The sequence below is a fragment of the Gobio gobio genome, assembly GCF_949357685.1.
Source record: "Gobio gobio genome assembly, chromosome: 15".
Taxonomy (NCBI): Eukaryota; Metazoa; Chordata; class Actinopteri; order Cypriniformes; family Gobionidae; genus Gobio; species Gobio gobio.
In genome coordinates, this window is record NC_137108.1 from 1,174,502 (window position 1) to 1,185,365 (window position 10,864).

General features: G+C 42.0%; 1 protein-coding gene across 3 annotated transcripts in view; it reads right to left on the reverse strand.

Annotated features, from left to right (window-relative positions):
- The window catches only part of LOC307138002 (myelin basic protein-like), an 18,565-nt gene extending 13,478 nt beyond the window's left edge, over positions 1 to 5,087 (reverse strand). Inside the window, exon 1 of one of the 3 annotated variants that reach the window (XM_079836071.1) lies at positions 4,849 to 5,087. The gene's annotated coding sequence lies outside the window, so the exon portion shown is untranslated. The remainder of the gene's footprint in view (positions 1 to 4,848) is intronic. The other 2 variants (XM_079836072.1, XM_079836073.1) reach the window with 2 other exon arrangements.
- Between the last annotated feature and the right edge of the window lie 5,777 nt (positions 5,088 to 10,864).

The window sequence follows — 10,864 nt, forward strand, 5'->3', positions numbered from 1 at the left end:
GATCCATGACGTGAGTATTCATGACCTAATGTTCCACGAATATCTGTGTATACACGTAAAATAATAAAAATACATGTTCACTATAAAAAACGTATCGCATTCAACTTTTAAGTGAACTCAACTAATCCATTGCAGTTAAAGTCAACTTAAACTCTTTAGTTCATCTTCAGCCGAGCGGGTGTGTGTGTGTCGCGGCCTTAATGGGCCGCAGGGCATCTTTTGAACTTAAAACTTCTTGACAACTAAAAAAAACAAGTTGAGCCAACTTGAAAAAATAAGGCAACGTATCGCAAGTTTTTAAGTGAACTCAAATAATTAGCTCCAGTTAAAGTCAACTTAAAAACTAAATGAGTATCAGGTGATCTTAAAACTTTATCGTCAGGGCAACTAAACAATGTCCACCCATTCCCCTCAGCACACAGATCTCAAACATCAGATTTTTTGAGCCCGCTAATGCAAAGCAATGCATGCTGGGTACTGGCACAACATTGCTGAATGTAAAATAGTTTGTTCGGATAACTCAATAATTGGGACAACATTTGGACAAATACTTGAGAATCCGAGAACGGTCAACCAGACATCACGTTTAGAGCATACTCAAGATAATCACCCAATCACCTTTACTCAACATGTTCTTACATTCATTAGAGGAACAGCAGTGGTCCAAAACTTTACAAATTGACTTAACTGGAGCAAATGAGTTATCTTAAAACAATAAGGACACGCATCGCACTCAACACAACACACAAATAAACTTCAGTTTTCATTTGAGTTGAAAAGATGACCTGCTACTAACTCAAGTACTTAAGTAGCTTTAACTGCAGTGGATTAGTTGAGTTCACTTAAATAGAGGCGATACGTTACCTTACTATTAAAAGTTAGCTCAACTTCATTTTTACAGTGAATATCTTAACTCAAATCAAAGGCTATCAATGCCATTCGTTCGCTTGTTATTTGTTTTAAAGCTGCACTATGCAAGTTTCCAGTCCGCTAGAGGTCGCCTGTTCAAAACAAAGGCGTAGTTTGATGACGTGTGTGTGTGTGTGTGTGTGTGTGTGTTAATGTGAAACAACAACAGAAGGGAAAAACAAACAGTAGCCCACCTAAACTTAAAGCACTGTTTGTATCTGTATCTTTATGTTGTATTTATTTGTCCTTTTGTTATTTGTTTATAAGTTCTTATTTTATTACTGACCGTTTACTTCATTACTTAAAGGGTTAGTTCAGCCAAAACTGTAAATTGTGTGATTAATGACTGAGCCTCATGTGGTTGGACACCCGTCAGACCTCCGTTCATCTTCAGACACAAATGAAGATATTTTAGTGTAAATCTGATGCTCTGAAAGGCCTCCATTGGCTCAACTTTACACTCTCAAGACCCTTAAAAGACACTAAAGACTAAAGTTACAAAGTCCATCTCACTACAGCGGCTCTACAATAACTTTATGAAGACGAGAATAGTTTCTGTGCGCAAAAAAACCCCTAAATAACGACTTATATAGTGATGACGATTTCAAAACACGGCCTCATGAAGCTTCGAAGCGTTATGAGTCAGTGAGTCGATTCAGCGGTTCAGAGCGTTATGAATCAGTGAGTCGATTCAGCGGTTCAGAGCGTTATGAATCAGTGAGTCGAATCAGCGGTTTGGAGCGTTATGAATCAGTGAGTCGATTCAGCGGTTTGGAGCGTTATGAATCAGTGAGTCGATTCAGCGGTTCAGAGCGTTTTGAATCAGTGAGTCGATTCAGCGGTTCAGAGCGTTATGAATCAGTGAGTCGATTCAGCGGTTTGAATCGCCAAAGTCAACTGATTTCAGCAGTTTGGCGGTTTGACACGCAATCCGAATCATGATTCGACTCACTGACTCATAACGCTCTGAACCCCTGAATCGACTCACTGATTCATAATGCTCTGAACCGCTGAATCGACTCACTGACTCATAACGCTCTGAACTGCTGAATCGACTCACTGACTCATAACGCTTCGAAGCTTCATGAGGCCGTGTTTTGAAATCGTCATCACTATATAAGTCGTTATTTAGGGTTTTTTTGCGCACAGAAACTATTCTCGTCTTCATAAAGTTATTGTAGAGCCGCTGTAGTGAGATGGACTTTGTAACTTTAGTCTTTAGTGTCTTTTAAGGGTCTTGAGAGTGTAAAGTTGAGCCAATGGAGGCCTTTCTCAGCATCAGATTTACACTAAAATATCTTCATTTGTGTCTGAAGATGAACGGAGGTCTGACGGGTGTCCAACCACATGAGGCTCAGTCATTAATGACACAATTTACAGTTTTGGCTGAACTAACCCTTTAAAGCTGCACTATGTAAGTTTCCCGTCCGCTAGAGGTCGTCTGTTCAAAGCACAGGCGTAGTTTGATGACGGCCCGTTTGAGCGCAGACTCTTGGGTCATGTGGTCTTCAGCTCAGAATCGGGCAGAAATCATGATGATGATGTGATTATTAGCGTTACTGTAGTGAAGCAGAACACTTGTTCACACTGCAGTGACAGGAAAGCGATTCTGCAGAATAAAACCGCAAACTAACGCGGATATGATGTCATCAACAGGCCACGCCCTCACACGTCCTCTGGTAAAAGAGCGTCTCATCATTTACAAATAGTTGGAAACATTTGGGATGTTGCAAGTAAAATATAAAACACTGGCATAGTGGTGTTTGGTACAGCCGATATTTACAGAATTTTTTTTACATATTGCACCTTTAATAACTAAACGTGTGAATTTGTTGAGATTCTGTGGTCGTAAAGCCCGTCTGAACCCAGCGTTCGCTCACTTCCTGTCCGCAGAGACCCAGGGTCTGTTATCCATTAACCGTCGGCATTAGTGACTCTCAGCTTAGGGTTAGTTCGTCCGGACAATGTCTGAAGTGATCCTGTTATCAGTATTACCACATTCTGCTCCAGATGTGCTGGGAGTGCCGATACACACACTGAGATGACATCACGCTGTGTGTGTGTGAGGTGTGTGTGTGAGATTATCAGGGCCTGTCTGAACATGACAAACACACCAGGAATGTGTTCATCGACTCCAAACACACCTCACACACTTAACTCGGCATATCCTTACTGTGCACATGACGGACAGCTGTCACTCAAACCGGCTGACGTTTATTATAACGGGTTCACTGCTTATTAAATCTTATGGCTTTTGATCCATATTGAATTGCTGTAATGAATCATTTGCTCCTTTCATCAGTACTAGAATCAAAACATGCAAATATTTACAACATTCACTCTGAGATTCAACGTGACAGTATTACAATAACAAAAGTAACACTTTAGAATAATGGTCATTAGTTAATGTATTAACTAACATGAACTAACTATGAGCAGTACATTAGTTACTGTATTTGTTCATCTTTGTTAGCGTTAGTTAATATAAATCCAGCTGTTCATGGTTTGTTCATGTTAGTTCACAGTGCATTAACTAATGTTAACAAGATTTTAATAATGCATTAGTAAATGTGGAAATTAACATTAACAAAGATTAATAAACGCTTTATAAGTGCAGTTCATGTTAACTAATGTAGATGACCATTATACTAAAGTGTTACCAAAACATATTATAATTTATGTTAGGAGTGATTACAGAAAAATGTGACGTTAATTTGTTATTTTTCTGAGCGATTGACAGCACTAATTATTATTACTGTCCGTGTGCCGACAGAAGAGGGCGATATTTCACTAAAACACTGGTGTTCGTTTCCGGATTCTTCTGAGTCGACTCCGATTCCCGACTCGCACTGTACGAGTCGACTCCATTTCAAAACAGTCAGCAACAAGAACACATGATTTACACCATTTTTGCTGCCAAAACAACGTTTTTTAGAAGTAAAAGTCACGATAAACAGTCTTTGAATATTATTTAATTTAGATAAACTCCAAATAAAATTAAAATAAATGAATCAAGGGAGTTCAATACTAATATAATATCTACATACATAAGTTTATTTTTCTTTGAAAGTATGATTAGTTTAATGATTATGAACACATAAGAATAACCATGGTAAGTTAATATATACTGTATTCATAAAACCACAAAGCTGTCACAGATGTTCCAATGTGATTGGTATTTTAGTGAAGTAAGCTGAACGAGAGTCGAGTCAAAGAATCGGTTCTTCTTGAGTCGATTCAAAGAATCGGTTCCTCTGGATTCGGTTCCCCAGGTGAGACAGACACGTACGCTCGAACACTGTAGTTTCCCAACACGTCGCCCACAGCGCTTTCCATCTGAACGAGAACCAACACGAGTGTGTATTATCGCGAATCGTGTGTGTTATTACGAGTCTTTGAAACCCGTGAAGCTTTTGCATCTTTGGAGTTGTGCAGCTGAAACAGCTCGAGGGCACTCGATGGGGTAAAGTGTGCCTTCCTGTCAGTGGTCGACACAAAACAAGAACTAAAAAAAACACCTTAGAATGTAAAGCGCTGAATCTCCCCACGCGCTCAAGTTTACTGTGTTTTATGCAAATTATAACGTGACGTCACCCAGTACATATTTTTTGCTACAAATCGGGGCCTCTGGCTACACGGAAACACACACACACACACACACACACACACACACACACACACACACACACACACACTCGTGTTCAGGTGAATGTTACTCTTGAGTGTGTAAAAGAGGCGGAAATCCAGTGGCATCCTCACATCTGGAGTCGCAAAGGTGCGCCCAAAACCATGACAGGTTTCATGATAAACGAGTCCACATACACACACACACACACACACACACACACACACACACTGAGCACAGAGAGCGAGCAGAGGAGACGGCAACAAACAAGATGTCGTGATTTGACGGGCGCACACACACACACACACACGTACTTGTTCGGCCAAACGCGGAGTGTCGATCGCAGGTTCGGCTGCTGGCCTCAGCAGGGCATCAGTAGATCCTCATGGGCGCAGAATCGCAGGTTGTGTGTGTGTGTGTGTGTGTGTGTGTGTGTGATTCAGCAGCATGTGTGTCGGAGGATGATCCTCCAGCACTTCCTGCTTCTCGGTAGGTCTGTGTTGTTCTGCGGGGTGGGGCGATCAAACCTCGCGCGCGTGTTTACTACACACACACACGCCACTACTCATGCTTTCACACACACTTAACCTTCAGCGGTTCACCATCTATCATATGAATCTAAAAAACATTATGATGCACGCATTTAGAAACAATACAGCATGCGTATTTTTTATATATTATATTTTAAATTAATGTGTGACTAGTAATCTTGAAAAAAAATCCCCTCCCTCTGATGACGTCTTTACTGGCGCGAGGGCGGGGCCACCTGTCACTCACATGAGATCCACCAATAGCAAACCACAACCATCCAATCAATTCCCCACAGACACACTCAAGCCCCGCCTACATCTGTTCTTGTTTGTGAAGCGATTCACTCGATATACGGCACAAAGGGAAGCGCAACTTCCCTTTCATGCGACTTTAAACAGGAACTATTATGCAAAATTCAAATGTACATGGTATTTGAACATAAATGAGTGTCACACACCCTATAATGGTGAAAATCCACACACTCCTCTTTTCTTTTAATTCAGATCATAAGCAGTTGCAGAATCAGCCATTAGCCGTTTCTATGCAATCTGACGTCACCAGGGCCTGAAATGAACTTTTTTGACCACCAGCCACTGGGACTTTTTACCAGCCACTCTTTGTTTTGTCTCACAGGGCTCGACATTAAGCCTGTTCACATGCCTGTCCTGATTGTGTGTGTGTGTGTGTGTGTGTGTGTGTGTGTGTGTGTGTGTGTGTGTGTGTGTGTGTGTGTGTGTGTGTGTGTGTGTGTGTGTGTGTGTGTGTGTGTTGAAAATATTAAATATTTTGAAGAAATACTCATAACAGTGTTCAGTCAGCTTTGACATATTTAAATCTGCATATCTTTGATATTTTTTACCTTTTATAAAGGGCATTTTTTCCATAATCTTATTAAATATAGGCTATGCTTCAGCTTTCAGTTTTGATTCTTAAATTTGATCTATAAATTAAATTAGAATAATAAGACACTGTAGGGCTGTTACCAATCAAATTAAATAATTTACACTGAAAAATTACAACTGCATTAAACAAATGTTAAGAGATTGTTTTAAATATTTTGAATAAATACAAATAAGAAAAGTTTGAAAGAATGTTTAAACATGAAAGTAAACCACTAGTGGGTGGCAGCAAGTCTTAATGAGTGAGTCATTGAGTCGATTCATTCAAATACTGACAGTCTGAATGAGTGAGTCATTGAGTCGATTCGTTCAAACGCTGACCGTCTTAATGAGTGAGTCATTGAGTCGATTCATTCAAACGCTGACCGTCTTAATGAGTGAGTCATTGAGTCGATTCATTCAAATACTGACAGTCTGAATGAGTGAGTCATTGAGTCGATTCGTTCAAATGCTGACCATCTGAATGAGTGAGTCATTGAGTCGATTTGTTCAAACGCTAACCGTCTGAATGAGTGAGTCATTGAGTCGATTTGTTCAAACGCTGACCGTCTGAATGAGTGAGTCATTGAGTCGATTCGTTCAAATACTGACAGTCTGAATGAGTGAGTCATTGAGTCGATTCGTTCAAATACTGACAGTCTTAATGAGTGAGTCATTAAGTCGATTCGTTCAAACACTGACCGTCTTAATGAGTGAGTCATTGAGTCGATTCATTAAAATACTGACAGTCTGAATGAGTGAGTCATTGAGTCGATTTGTTCAAACGCTGACCGTCTGAATGAGTGAGTCATTGAGTCGATTCGTTCAAATACTGACAGTCTGAATGAGTGAGTCATTGAGTCGATTTGTTCAAATACTGACAGTCTGAATGAGTGAGTCATTGAGTCAATTAGTTCAAACGCTGACCATCTGAATGAGTGAGTCATTGAGTCGATTTGTTCAAACGCTGACCGTCTGAATGAGTCATTGAGTCGATTCGTTCAAATACTGACAGTCTGAATGAGTGAGTCATTGAGTCGATTCGTTCAAATACTGACAGTCTGAATGAGTGAGTCATTAAGTCGATTCGTTCAAACACTGACCGTCTTAATGAGTGAGTCATTGAGTCGATTTGCTCAAATACTGACAGTCTGAATGAGTGAGTCATTGAGTCGATTCGTTCAAACGCTGACCGTCTGAATGAGTGAGTCATTGAGTCGATTTGTTCAAACGCTGACCGTCTGAATGAGTGAGTCATTGAGTCGATTTGTTCAAACGCTGACCGTCTGAATGAGTGAGTCATTGAGTCGATTAGTTCAAATACTGACAGTCTGAATGAGTGAGTCATTGAGTCGATTCGTTCAAACGCTGACCGTCTGAATGAGTGAGTCATTGAGTCGATTCGTTCAAACACTGACCGTCTGAATGAGTGAGTCATTGAGTCGATTAGTTCAAATACTGACAGTCTGAATGAGTGAGTCATTGAGTCGATTCGTTCAAACGCTGACCGTCTGAATGAGTGAGTCATTGAGTCGATTCGTTCAAACACTGACCGTCTGAATGAGTGAGTCATTGAGTCCTCCACTTCTCCACTACTCCACTTCTCCACTTCTCCACTACTCCACTTCTCCACTTCTCCACTTCTCCACTACTCCACTTCTCCACTTCTCCACTACTCCACTACTCCACTTCTCCACTACTCCACTACTCCACTTCTCCACTTCTCCACTACTCCACTTCTCCACTTCTCCACTACTCCACTTCTCCACTACTCCACTTCTCCACTACTCCACTTCTCCACTTCTCCACTACTCCACTTCTCCACTACTCCACTACTCCACTTCTCCACTTCTCCACTTCTCCACTACTCCACTACTCCACTTCTCCACTTCTCCACTACTCCACTACTCCACTTCTCCACTACTCCACTACTCCACTTCTCCACTACTCCACTACTCCACTTCTCCACTTCTCCACTACTCCACTACTCCACTTCTCCACTTCTCCACTTCTCCACTTCTCCACTTCTCCACTTCTCCACTACTCCACTACTCCACTACTCCACTTCTCCACTACTCCACTACTCCACTTCTCCACTTCTCCACTACTCCACTACTCCACTTCTCCACTTCTCCACTTCTCCACTACTCCACTTCTCCACTACTCCACTACTCCACTACTCCACTTCTCCACTACTCCACTACTCCACTTCTCCACTACTCCACTTCTCCACTTCTCCACTTCTCCACTACTCCACTTCTCCACTACTCCACTACTCCACTTCTCCACTACTCCACTTCTCCACTTCTCCACTACTCCACTACTCCACTTCTCCACTTCTCCACTTCTCCACTTCTCCACTACTCCACTTCTCCACTACTCCACTACTCCACTACTCCACTACTCCACTTCTCCACTTCTCCACTACTCCACTACTCCACTTCTCCACTACTCCACTTCTCCACTTCTCCACTACTCCACTACTCCACTTCTCCACTACTCCACTTCTCCACTTCTCCACTACTCCACTTCTCCACTACTCCACTACTCCACTTCTCCACTTCTCCACTACTCCACTACTCCACTTCTCCACTACTCCACTTCTCCACTTCTCCACTTCTCCACTACTCCACTTCTCCACTACTCCACTTCTCCACTTCTCCACTACTCCACTACTCCACTTCTCCACTACTCCACTACTCCACTTCTCCACTACTCCACTACTCCACTACTCCACTTCTCCACTTCTCCACTTCTCCACTACTCCACTACTCCACTTCTCCACTTCTCCACTACTCCACTACTCCACTTCTCCACTACTCCACTACTCCACTTCTCCACTACTCCACTACTCCACTTCTCCACTTCTCCACTACTCCACTACTCCACTTCTCCACTTCTCCACTTCTCCACTTCTCCACTTCTCCACTACTCCACTTCTCCACTACTCCACTACTCCACTTCTCCACTTCTCCACTACTCCACTACTCCACTTCTCCACTACTCCACTACTCCACTTCTCCACTTCTCCACTACTCCACTTCTCCACTACTCCACTTCTCCACTTCTCCACTTCTCCACTACTCCACTTCTCCACTTCTCCACTTCTCCACTACTCCACTTCTCCACTACTCCACTTCTCCACTACTCCACTACTCCACTTCTCCACTTCTCCACTACTCCACTACTCCACTTCTCCACTACTCCACTACTCCACTTCTCCACTTCTCCACTACTCCACTTCTCCACTACTCCACTTCTCCACTTCTCCACTTCTCCACTACTCCACTTCTCCACTTCTCCACTACTCCACTACTCCACTTCTCCACTACTCCACTTCTCCACTTCTCCACTACTCCACTACTCCACTTCTCCACTACTCCACTTCTCCACTTCTCCACTACTCCACTTCTCCACTACTCCACTACTCCACTTCTCCACTTCTCCACTACTCCACTACTCCACTTCTCCACTACTCCACTTCTCCACTTCTCCACTTCTCCACTACTCCACTTCTCCACTACTCCACTTCTCCACTTCTCCACTACTCCACTACTCCACTTCTCCACTACTCCACTACTCCACTTCTCCACTACTCCACTACTCCACTACTCCACTTCTCCACTTCTCCACTTCTCCACTACTCCACTACTCCACTTCTCCACTTCTCCACTACTCCACTACTCCACTTCTCCACTACTCCACTACTCCACTTCTCCACTACTCCACTACTCCACTTCTCCACTTCTCCACTACTCCACTACTCCACTTCTCCACTTCTCCACTTCTCCACTTCTCCACTTCTCCACTACTCCACTTCTCCACTACTCCACTACTCCACTTCTCCACTTCTCCACTACTCCACTACTCCACTTCTCCACTACTCCACTACTCCACTTCTCCACTTCTCCACTACTCCACTTCTCCACTACTCCACTTCTCCACTTCTCCACTTCTCCACTACTCCACTTCTCCACTTCTCCACTTCTCCACTACTCCACTTCTCCACTACTCCACTTCTCCACTTCTCCACTTCTCCACTACTCCAAAAATGAGCCAACAAGCTTAAAGTTAACCCTATAACTCTTTACTTGTGTGGCACTGAACTTACTTGGAAAGGGTAATGAATAATAAAGTAACTAATAAGCATTTACTTAAAAAAATAAAGACTTAATATTTTTATGTACAAATGTTATAGTATAATATATATATATATATATATATATATATATATATATATATATATATATATATATATATATATATATATATATATATATAGTATATATTTCATACTATAGGCTACTTTTTATACTATATTGTATGGGTGTCAGAAGCAAAAAAATGTGGGTGGGTCCTTTAACAGAAACATTTGACTGGAGTAGATGCAATATATTTAAATATATCGGCTTGTTTAAACGTCTGGCTGAGGCAGACAAAACTACAGAAAACTCAATCTTCATCCGCAGCAATAGTGTAGGGGTAAGACACACGGCGTCAAGATTTAACACAAATTGAGGTTCGAGTCCGCCTTTTGCCAAACTCGCTACATATCAGATCGAAAAGGTATTTATTTCAATGAAATGAAGAAAATATTAGAAAAGTGAAAATAAAGCTTCTGACGCGTTTAATCAGTGTTTATCAGAGTATGTAAACAGACGTGCTCAATTAGAGACGATACAAGTGAGTGGGTCCAATATCATTGGTCTTAAAGTGTGTGTGTGTCGATGCCATCTCCTGGCCAAACGCGGGAATTCATTCAATGCACAGCGCGACTCTCACAGTGCATTATGGGTATTCTCTAGCCGTCGAGCATACAGCGGTTGTAAACTTGTTATTGCAGTGCATTGTGGGATTGAATGAGTGCACTTAATAACGTCCACTATGGTTTCGGACAGCACTAAATGGCTGTTCCCTCAAA